Source organism: Malus domestica, chromosome 04 (assembly GCF_042453785.1).
Source record: "Malus domestica chromosome 04, GDT2T_hap1".
In the NCBI taxonomy this organism is placed as follows: Eukaryota; Viridiplantae; Streptophyta; class Magnoliopsida; order Rosales; family Rosaceae; genus Malus; species Malus domestica.
In genome coordinates, this window is record NC_091664.1 from 21,404,503 (window position 1) to 21,413,899 (window position 9,397).

Below are 9,397 nucleotides of genomic sequence, written 5' to 3' on the forward strand. Positions count from 1 at the left end.
CACAAATGGTCCTTCCGTTAAAAACTTTTTGGGCAATTTTCAAAACTTCGTAACTCAATCGTTTCTTAACCAAATTCGACCCATGATATATCAAAATGAAGATAGAAAAGTGTAGAACAAGATTATACCTATTTTTAAGCCCAATGGTTGCCGGAGATGGCCGGAAAATAGCCTCAAATGTGACTGGTCCGTGAAAAAACTGGAAAACTCGCCTAAAATGGGGTAAACTTTAAACATTCATAACTTCTTCAATACTCAATGAAATTGCATGATTCAAAAATGAAAATCATACTTCTCAACGAGACAAAGAGAACGTACCTTTATTGACTGCTAATTTACCGTGGTTTGACCGGAAAATGGCTCGAACTTGGATAACCATTTTCGAGTTAGCCAATTTCGAGTCGTTTTTCGGCCAAAATACGACGCGTTAGCCATCAAGAAAGCTACCATTCTCGTATTCTCATCGAGAAGTATGATTTTCATTTTTAAATCATTCAATTTCGTTGATTATTGAAGAAGTTATGAGTGTTTAAAGCTTACCCCATTTTAGGCTAGTTTTCCAGTTTTTTCGCGGACCAGTCATATTTGAGGCTATTTTCCGGCCATCGCCGGCAACCATTGGGTTTCCAAATAGGTATACTCTTGTTCTACACTTTCCTATCTTCATTTTGATATATCATGAGTCGAATTTGGTTAAGAAACGATGAAGTTACGAAGCTTTGAAAATTGCCCAAAAATTTTTTAACAGAAGGACCATTTGTGATGTGTTTGATCAATGTCAAGGACCATTTCTATTGATTTTCAATGTCAGGGACCAAAATGATGTGTTTGATCAATGTCAGGGACCATTTGTGATAAAAACCCTTTAAGAAATGATACCTAGCAACCTTTAAGTTCCCAAAACCCCAAACCAAGGTAAACTTAGCTCACCCCGTGTAAACCTGGTGAGAGAAAAGAAGAGTGCTGCTGCGAGAACCAGAGAAGTCAAACAGTGAATGGACAGTTTGCACCGAGCGAAATGGAGGATTTCAAGTTCCAGAGTCGGCGATAGACAAGTTGCAAAAATAGCGCATTTTAATCTTTTTTAATGTAAATTAAAATAATAATGCTAAGAAAATTAAATTTTAGTTTTCAAAAAAAAAAATTAAAATTTTAAACTAAATGATGTGTCATTAATAAGAAATAAGTACGTTAATTAATATTTAAGTAATAATTCAATCATCAAATCATTTAGTTTATAAAATTTAGTTTCTCGAACATTACCTGTCACATCCCAACCCGGGCCCCCACCATATCTCGGGCTCGACTTTATTGTAGCACGATATTGTCCGCTTTGGGCCCCGACTATGCCCTCGCGGTTTTAGTTCTAGGAACTCACACGAGAATTTCCCAGTGGATGACCGGGCCCCCACCACATCTTGGGCTCGACTCCGTCGTAGCACGATATAGTCCGCTTTAGGCCCCGACCATGCCCTCACGGTTTTGTTTCTGGGAATTTAGACGAGAACTTCCTAGTGGGTCACCCATCATGGGATTGCTTTCGCGCGAACTCGCTTAACTTCGGAGTTCCGATGGAACCCGAAGTCAATGAATTCCCAAAAAGCCTCGTGCTAAGTAGAGATGAGAATATACATATAAAACTTACAAAATCCTCATCTTTGGACGATGTGGGATCTTACATTACCCTTATATAATACACTGCCGCTTAATCAAAAGGTTAGCGACTTAGCACTCTTTAGTAAGACCCCACCATTTGTTGTCTTTAGAATATCTCTAACAACCTAATTAAGGCTTTCCGGATACTTAACAAAAAATGAAAAAAAAAAAAAAATGAAAAAAAAAAGGCACTAATGGACAGCTAAATGACTAACTATCTTAACTTTATGATATAATTAGTTAAGAGGAGAGAAAAAGTTAAATTTTTGCTAAACATTAAAAACTATAAAACTGCATTATTTGTGGGATTTAAAGGAAGAAAAAGGGTTTTGGTTATTAAGTTTCGACAAAATAATATTAAAAAATATTTGAACTTACGCTAAAATACTAATATTGTGGGAAGTAGTGGCTGGCCAAATTAACGTTTGAGTAATTTAGCTAGCTACAATAACAAAATTTAACTTTACTAAAAAAAAAAAATTAACTAGTATTCTTGGAGATGCTCTTAACTAAAGGTTAATGAACCAGGGTGCTATCAAAAGAAATTAAAATGGCATTCTAGTCAAAATAGTCATTGGGATTGTCATAACTCCTTAATTAGGTTTCTAGTAATAAAAATCAATTGTGGCCCCTAAATTTGTTCATCATAAGTCATTTTGGTCTTTCAATAAAAAAAAAAAAAACAATCAATTATTCTATTAGCGTGATATTGTGACTTCGTGTGGGTGCTACAAATCCAATCATCCAGTGACATGTGGATTAGCCATTTTTTTTCCTTTTTTTTTTAAGATTTAAAACTAAAAATGATAACTTGGAAAAGAGTTGACTATGGTTCTAAAAGACGCTAGGAACTAGTCTGACAGCGGGCATAGAGGTCTAAGCGCCTAAGCGTCTAGGAAACGCCTAAGCTAGGCCCTAGGTGATTTGTTTAGTTTTAATTAAATTTATTGTATTACATGTAAGTAAATGTGTACTTGTACTAAAAAAAAAGACAATTGTATTAAAAATATATGAATTCCAAAATAGAATAACATATGGATTATAAAGTTTTGGAACATATTGAAAACATGGGTGTTTATCCGATTTTACATCATCGGCTGAGGCCGTTGAATGATCAAAATTCTAGACCGTTGAATGGAAAGTTAAGCTAATTTTGTCATTATTGAAGAATAATATTGTGGTTTTTCAGTTATAATAATTATTTTTGAATAATGAATTACCTTGATATTTACTGGTACAAGATAAATGAGATGCAAATCATATCTGCAAACTTGGAAGTTTAGTTCAAACTGGTTTGGGATGTTTAGTACGATTCACGCGGCAATACAACTACAAATGGATTAATTTGATTTAAAATCAATGCATGCATCATATAAAGGTGAAATAGTGCAGCAGGTGACGATGGTGGTGATCAGGATCAGTTTTTGATAATGGCAGAGGAGATTTTGCAATTGATTTGCAAATGGTTTGCATGGATAAGACCAACATAAAAAGGGAGCTTTTTATGGTCCCCATGTGGAAGATTATTGCACATACACATGAAGATGATCTGAAATGGTACTTTCAAGTGCATGCATTTTGGGCAAAGTTCTAAAAGACAGTAGACGCTAATCGGACGATGGATTGGGGTCTAGCGCCTAAGGGCTAAGCGAGGCCTAGGCAGGCGGTTAGACAGACTAGACAAATTTAAGTAAATCTATTATATTTCGTATAAATAAGTGTTTGTTTATACTTAAAATATAAATAATTTCATCATAAATTATAAAATAAAATGATATATATATATATATATTATGAAATTTTGGAATATAATAAAAACATATGGGGAACAACCATATAATGTGTGTTCATTTAAGTATTCAACAAGTCTTTTACAATTTATTAAAAAAATAAAAAGCAAAATGAGAGTTATCTATTTTCTGTTTAAGTGAGTCGTAACCTAGGCGGGTCTGGGTAGGCTGGGCAGGTGCCTAGGAGGTCTAGGCTGGCGCCTCAACAGATCTAGGCGCCCTTTCTTAATTTTCAAATGCCTAGGTATTAATCGGGGAGATAACCAACCCCCTAACCACTAGACAAGGATTTTTAGAATAGTGGTTTTAGGGACGTGTGGAAAATGGTCAGTGTATGATACGGCTAGCATCAGGGTATTGTTCCATGAGTCAGATTTTATGCTAGTATGAAGCATCAAAATTTAGTAGTCCTATAAATAGAAAGCTGCATGCAAATGTTAAATCACTCTCCAAACACACAAACCTGTTATGCGTAAACTCTTGCTCTATGTGAAACTCTCTCATTCTTAAAAAAAAAAAACACTGATGTTTCTAACTTTGTCGAGCACACCTTCAGTTAGTCTTAACAACATTATACAACAGGTGACACCTTCTAACAGCACTAGAGCTGTAGAATCAGGTGAAAGACCAAAGAGCACCTTCAATTAGCCTTAACAAAATTGTTTCGAGATCGACTAGTTATTTTTCTAAGTCTTAGTCAATAAGGAATCCTTGAGTCCTTATTTGGAAGAGGTTACTTCATTAGCCTTATCGGCGAAGTGAGATGTCGCAAGTTACATCGCTTGGCACATTGAAAGCTGAGTTTATTTTATGATTGGATATTCACAAATATATATCAGAGTTCGGCATTCAGACGGCCGAACCACATTTACAATCAAGACACTTATCTCTTTTAAGTATTTGTGTCTGTACAATCTAGTACCGATTCGGCGTACTTATATTTGCATAAATATAATTACAAAGGCCGAGCTCTGTGCCGACGATTCGTGAACTTCGAAGAAACTAGTAACCTTTTTTTCAAGCTCTGAGACCTAATGGGGAGACAAGTTTGGCCGCAACTGGAAGATAAGAGTCAGTAGTGCGTTCGACACCACCACCACATTCATTTTGTGAAACCCCTCCCTAAATTTAATTTGTAATTTTACTTTTCCCCTAAAAGTTATGTAATTTCTCAATTTGGTCCTCTTATCCTAATCTAATCCAGACCCTTTATCTGGATTTCATTCTTCCTCATCCTGCCACGTGTCAGTCCCCTAACTCACCACTATCTCTCTCTTAGATTTCTCACTCTTTCAGCTCGACTCTAACTTTCATCTCTCTTTTGCCGATCGCACCCACACCTAGGCACACCTAAATCTGTCCACCCCGGCGACGGCACAACATATCCACCACCCTCTTGAACTCTCCTTCACTTTCCTCCGTCTTTGGGAAGCATGGTGACGTGAAAAAGGAACCCCAATGACCCCGAGGACACCCAACCCAGATTCCGGCCACCTTCAGTTTTTTCTTGGCGAAACTACGATAACCAATCTCTTCCCCTCTCTTGTACCTTTATTTACATAGGTAAATCAGAAGTTAGATCGGAGTCTCGCCATTGATAGGAGCTGGGGAAGCTCCGGGGTCCTCTCTATAGAAACCAAGCCTTCGGGCCCTTGCATCCGAGCCAAAACCCTTTCGTGAACCAAACCCCAAACCTTTTTAATTGGGGGCTTTTTGGGCAGTTGAACACTTGGGCCTTAGGCTCGTCAGACCCAAACCCAAACCTTTTTATTTATTTAAGTTTCTTTTACTTTCTTTTAAAACCCAAAGGAATTGGGCCGGGCTTTCAAGCCCAAGGCCTTTGACCCAAAACCCTTTAATCCTTTCAGACCCAGGCATATGGGCCGTGCATAGCCTGGGCCTCCGACCCATGAAACTTGAGCCCAAAGAGCCCAGAACCCTAGCCTAGTTGACCGGATCGATTTGACCCAGTTTGACTCAGATCGATTGACCCCAACCGTTGACTTTGACCCGATCTGACCGTTGACCTTGGCCCAGTCTAACCGTTGACCCGACCAACAGTCAGAGTTGATTTTGACTTTGACCCGGTCAATGGTCAACGTTAACTTTTTCAAGTTTTCGTCCGAAACCCTTTCTAGGCTAATTTCGACGTCCTCGACCCGTTTCTGACGTCTGTTTTCTCAAATTAAATCGTTTGAGTATAGTTTTATTAATTGTACCTTTTATGTACTTAAGTGCAATTACTAGTGGCAATTCCGTTATTCCTATTTCGTACAGCTCATTACGACGGAGTATCTGTGAGTGGACCCCTTGTAAAATGCATGTTTTAATAGTAGAAATGCATACATGAAAAGCATGATTTACTAAATTCATTTTGTGTATGAGAAATTGATTATCATGTTATACTGAGCTTATTTTGGAATACCATACTTCCTAACGAACCCATGTTCTTGTAGGGTATCTGATGGATGACGATATACTATTTAGAACATGTTTTCACACACTTCTGTATAGTATAGATGATAGATGACTTTATACTATGAAGATGCTTTTGAAATATATATACCTATGTTTGGAAATACTATGTTCAATGATTTTGTGTGTATCTAGTGGTCACTGTTCTACCTACGGGCGAAATATGAAATAAGGCTGAGGGAGATATATGGCTGGTAGGAGATATATGTGTATATGTTATTAGCTTCGGGCTGAGAGATACTGATACCACTAGTTAGCACACTATATACGAGATATGTTTTATGAGAAGTTTTATGGCATGCTAGGGTTTCGGTAAATCCTATTATATATTACATTATTGAGTTTTCATAAAACTTTGGGGTTAGTATGTTGATAACTGTTTCAGTATTATATATATATATATATATATATATATATATATATCAACTTGGTGCACTCATGTTTGTTTTGCACCTCCTCAGGACTTAGAATTAAGGCGTACAATCCCGATGTCAAGGCATTTCGAGTCCTCTCGGTGTAGGACCCATTCTTTTGTTCATTCAATTTTATATACTTCACTTTAGTGTTCTAGTTAAATTGTATGCTCTGAACACGTTCCTCATTTTCATATTAATTATATTTAAATTTATAAGTCTTATTTATTCTTGTTCTCATTAGGCCTGACAATTCCTGACACGACCCGATAACCCGATATGATACGACACGAAATTAATAGGTGTTCGGGTCGTTATCGGGTAACCTGATAAGCACCTGCTAAGATAACGTGTTGGTTCAGATATACACGTGGCTAACACGATACACGATAAACATAATTAATTTAATAATTTTATAACCCTAAAAAAATACTATAATAATTATATATATTAATTTAACAATTTTATACCCCTAAAAACTGTAATAAATAAATAAATATATATATATATATATATATATATTAAATTAACTATAATAATTATACCCCCAAAATATTAACTATAATTAAGGCTGGTTCGGTATGGGATACCGAACCAAAAATGGCATATCAAATCCCGAACCGAAAATTTTCGGGACGTAAATCTCATGACCGATCCCCAACCGAAATTTCAGGATTCCCAAATTTCGGGATTCCCGAAATATTTTCGGTATTTCGGAATTTCCCGAAACCGAACATCATCAGAATCCAAATCGTCTTAGATTAATATTGAAATCATCCGAACCTGCATTAAAAATCCAAATTGAAATCAGAGACATAGTGATAGTGAATCAGTGAAAGATTTATGGTCGAGAAAGAAGCATAGTGAAGAAAGGGACCTCCTCCTGACCCGAGCCCCCAATTCGAAACCCTAAGCCCCAATTCAAAACCCTAACCTCAATTCGAAATCCCACACACACAGAGAATCACTGGAGAGAACCGGAGGTGGGGATGAAGCCATGAGGTGTGGTGGTGGCCGGAGTGGAGATAGTTCGTCGGAGTCAGATTGCTAGACGGTGGGTGGTTGCTAAGCTTCAAATCCGAGAAAGAGAAGGAGAGTCTGAGACTGAGTGAAGGCAGATGAGAGGCGAAATGAAATGAGAGAGAGTGAGTAGGGATGTTTGGCTTGGTTTTGGATTGGGTGGAAGGAAAGGTTAGGTGGTTTTTGGGTTGTAGAGAGAGAGAGAGAGAGAGAGAGAATACGAGAGAGATGAGACAGAAAAAATAAGAGGGATAAAGGATTAGGTAGGTTATGAGTTGTAGAAAGAGACGAGACAGAAAATAAGAGAGAGATGAAGGGTTAGGTTATGGGTTGTAGAGAGAGGGAGTCTGGGAGATAATCAAGAAGAGAGATGACTGATGAGACAGAAAATAGGGAAGAGAAGAAAGCAAGCACCCTTGCCTTGCGTGACCCATCCCTTCCCATGTGCTTGATGCAACGTTTGTCAGCACCACACCACACACACACTGACACATATACATATATATATACACACACACACACCGACGCATATACATATACACACACACACACACACACACTGACGCATATACATATACACACACACACACACATTCCAACACACACACACAGACGCACACACACACATGCACACACACACATATATATAATATACCTAATATAATATTAATAAAATTCGGTTCGGGATCGAGAATACCGAACATTTCAAATTGTAAGACCGAATCTCATACCGAACAATTCGGGATCGGTTCGGTTTCGGTACTAAAATTTTCGGGATTTTTGGTTCGGTATTTTTTCGGTTTGGTTTCGGTATGGTTCGGGATTTTCGGTATTTTTTCCAGCCCTAACTATAATAATTATATATATATATATATTAAATTTTAAATTAAATTTTATACCCCTAAAAACTATAATAATTATGCATCCACCGTTCCAAAAGAAAAAGGGAGGGAAAAATAAAAATTATAAGAAAAGGAAACAAAAAAGAAAGGAAAAGATGGGAGTAAAAACTATAATAATTAATATGCATGATGTCACAGCCCGTCCCAAATATATAATTATCGACGGCGTGAATTGACGAAAATATTCTTGGACGTTAGTTGTGTAATGTGGTTTAAGTGTGGTTTTGGGTCAATATTCTTAAATCATAATTGTTTGGAACCAATTAGGATTAAGTTATGGTATTTTTAGTGGTTGACCAATCCTAGGCCTCACACACTCACTCTCTCTCTTCTTTCTCCCGTACCCTTTCATCTCTCTCGGACTCTCACACACTCTCTCTCTCTCATTCGACATCGTACGGACAATCACCCAAAACCCTTGAAACTTCATGGATTGTGGTCAAAGTTGGCACCATTGTGTTCGTGAAGCTCATACGAGTCGATTGGTACCCATTTTAGGTAAGGATACATTCGAAAACCCTAGTTTTTCATAACCCCCGATTTGGGCACTGTTCATGCACACGTAATTATGGATGTTTTTGGGAATTTAAAGCTTGTAAGAAGCTTAGTGAGGTCCTAAGGAAGCTCGGAGTGCTTCGTTTGAAGGTTTTGGGCGTCGGGATTGTGTGGACAAAGTTTGGCCGGTTTTTCTTGGAATTCTCTGGTGAGATCCCGTGACTTTTAGAACTTTAAATTAGTATGATTGTGTTATACAAGTTAAGAGCTTCATTTTGGTATAAATTGCGTGAAAAATGGTGCAAAAATGAGCGAGAAATAGGCAGCTGCAGGTCTGCCCAGAATCCAACGCCGTTGACACTATTCCGGCGTCTGGAGGTTGAAGGTGATGCGCGTGAGGACGCGTGAGGCTGTACCCTCCTCGGCGCGTGAGGGTGCGTGAACCGCAAAAAAATTATTCTAAAAATATCACGATGTTCGTTAGGTTGTGTAGGTCACGTTGGTATATTCAAATACCAAAATTGAGCTTTGTATGAAAAGTTATTAGCTAGTTTTGTATATGTGCTTTAAAATAACGTTTTTATAGTTAATTCGCATATAGGTGAGACTTATCCCGAGGACAAGCGTATCCACGGGCGACTCGGGG

General features: G+C 37.7%; 1 long non-coding RNA gene across 1 annotated transcript; it reads right to left on the reverse strand.

Annotated features, from left to right (window-relative positions):
• Positions 1-6,961: 6,961 nt before the first annotated feature.
• LOC139195179 (uncharacterized) lies at positions 6,962-7,813 on the reverse strand. Its single transcript, XR_011579814.1, has 2 exons — positions 7,212-7,813; positions 6,962-7,117 (listed from the first exon to the last, which is right to left on the reverse strand). It is a non-coding gene; the product is annotated as an uncharacterized lncRNA (long non-coding RNA).
• Positions 7,814-9,397: the final 1,584 nt, after the last annotated feature.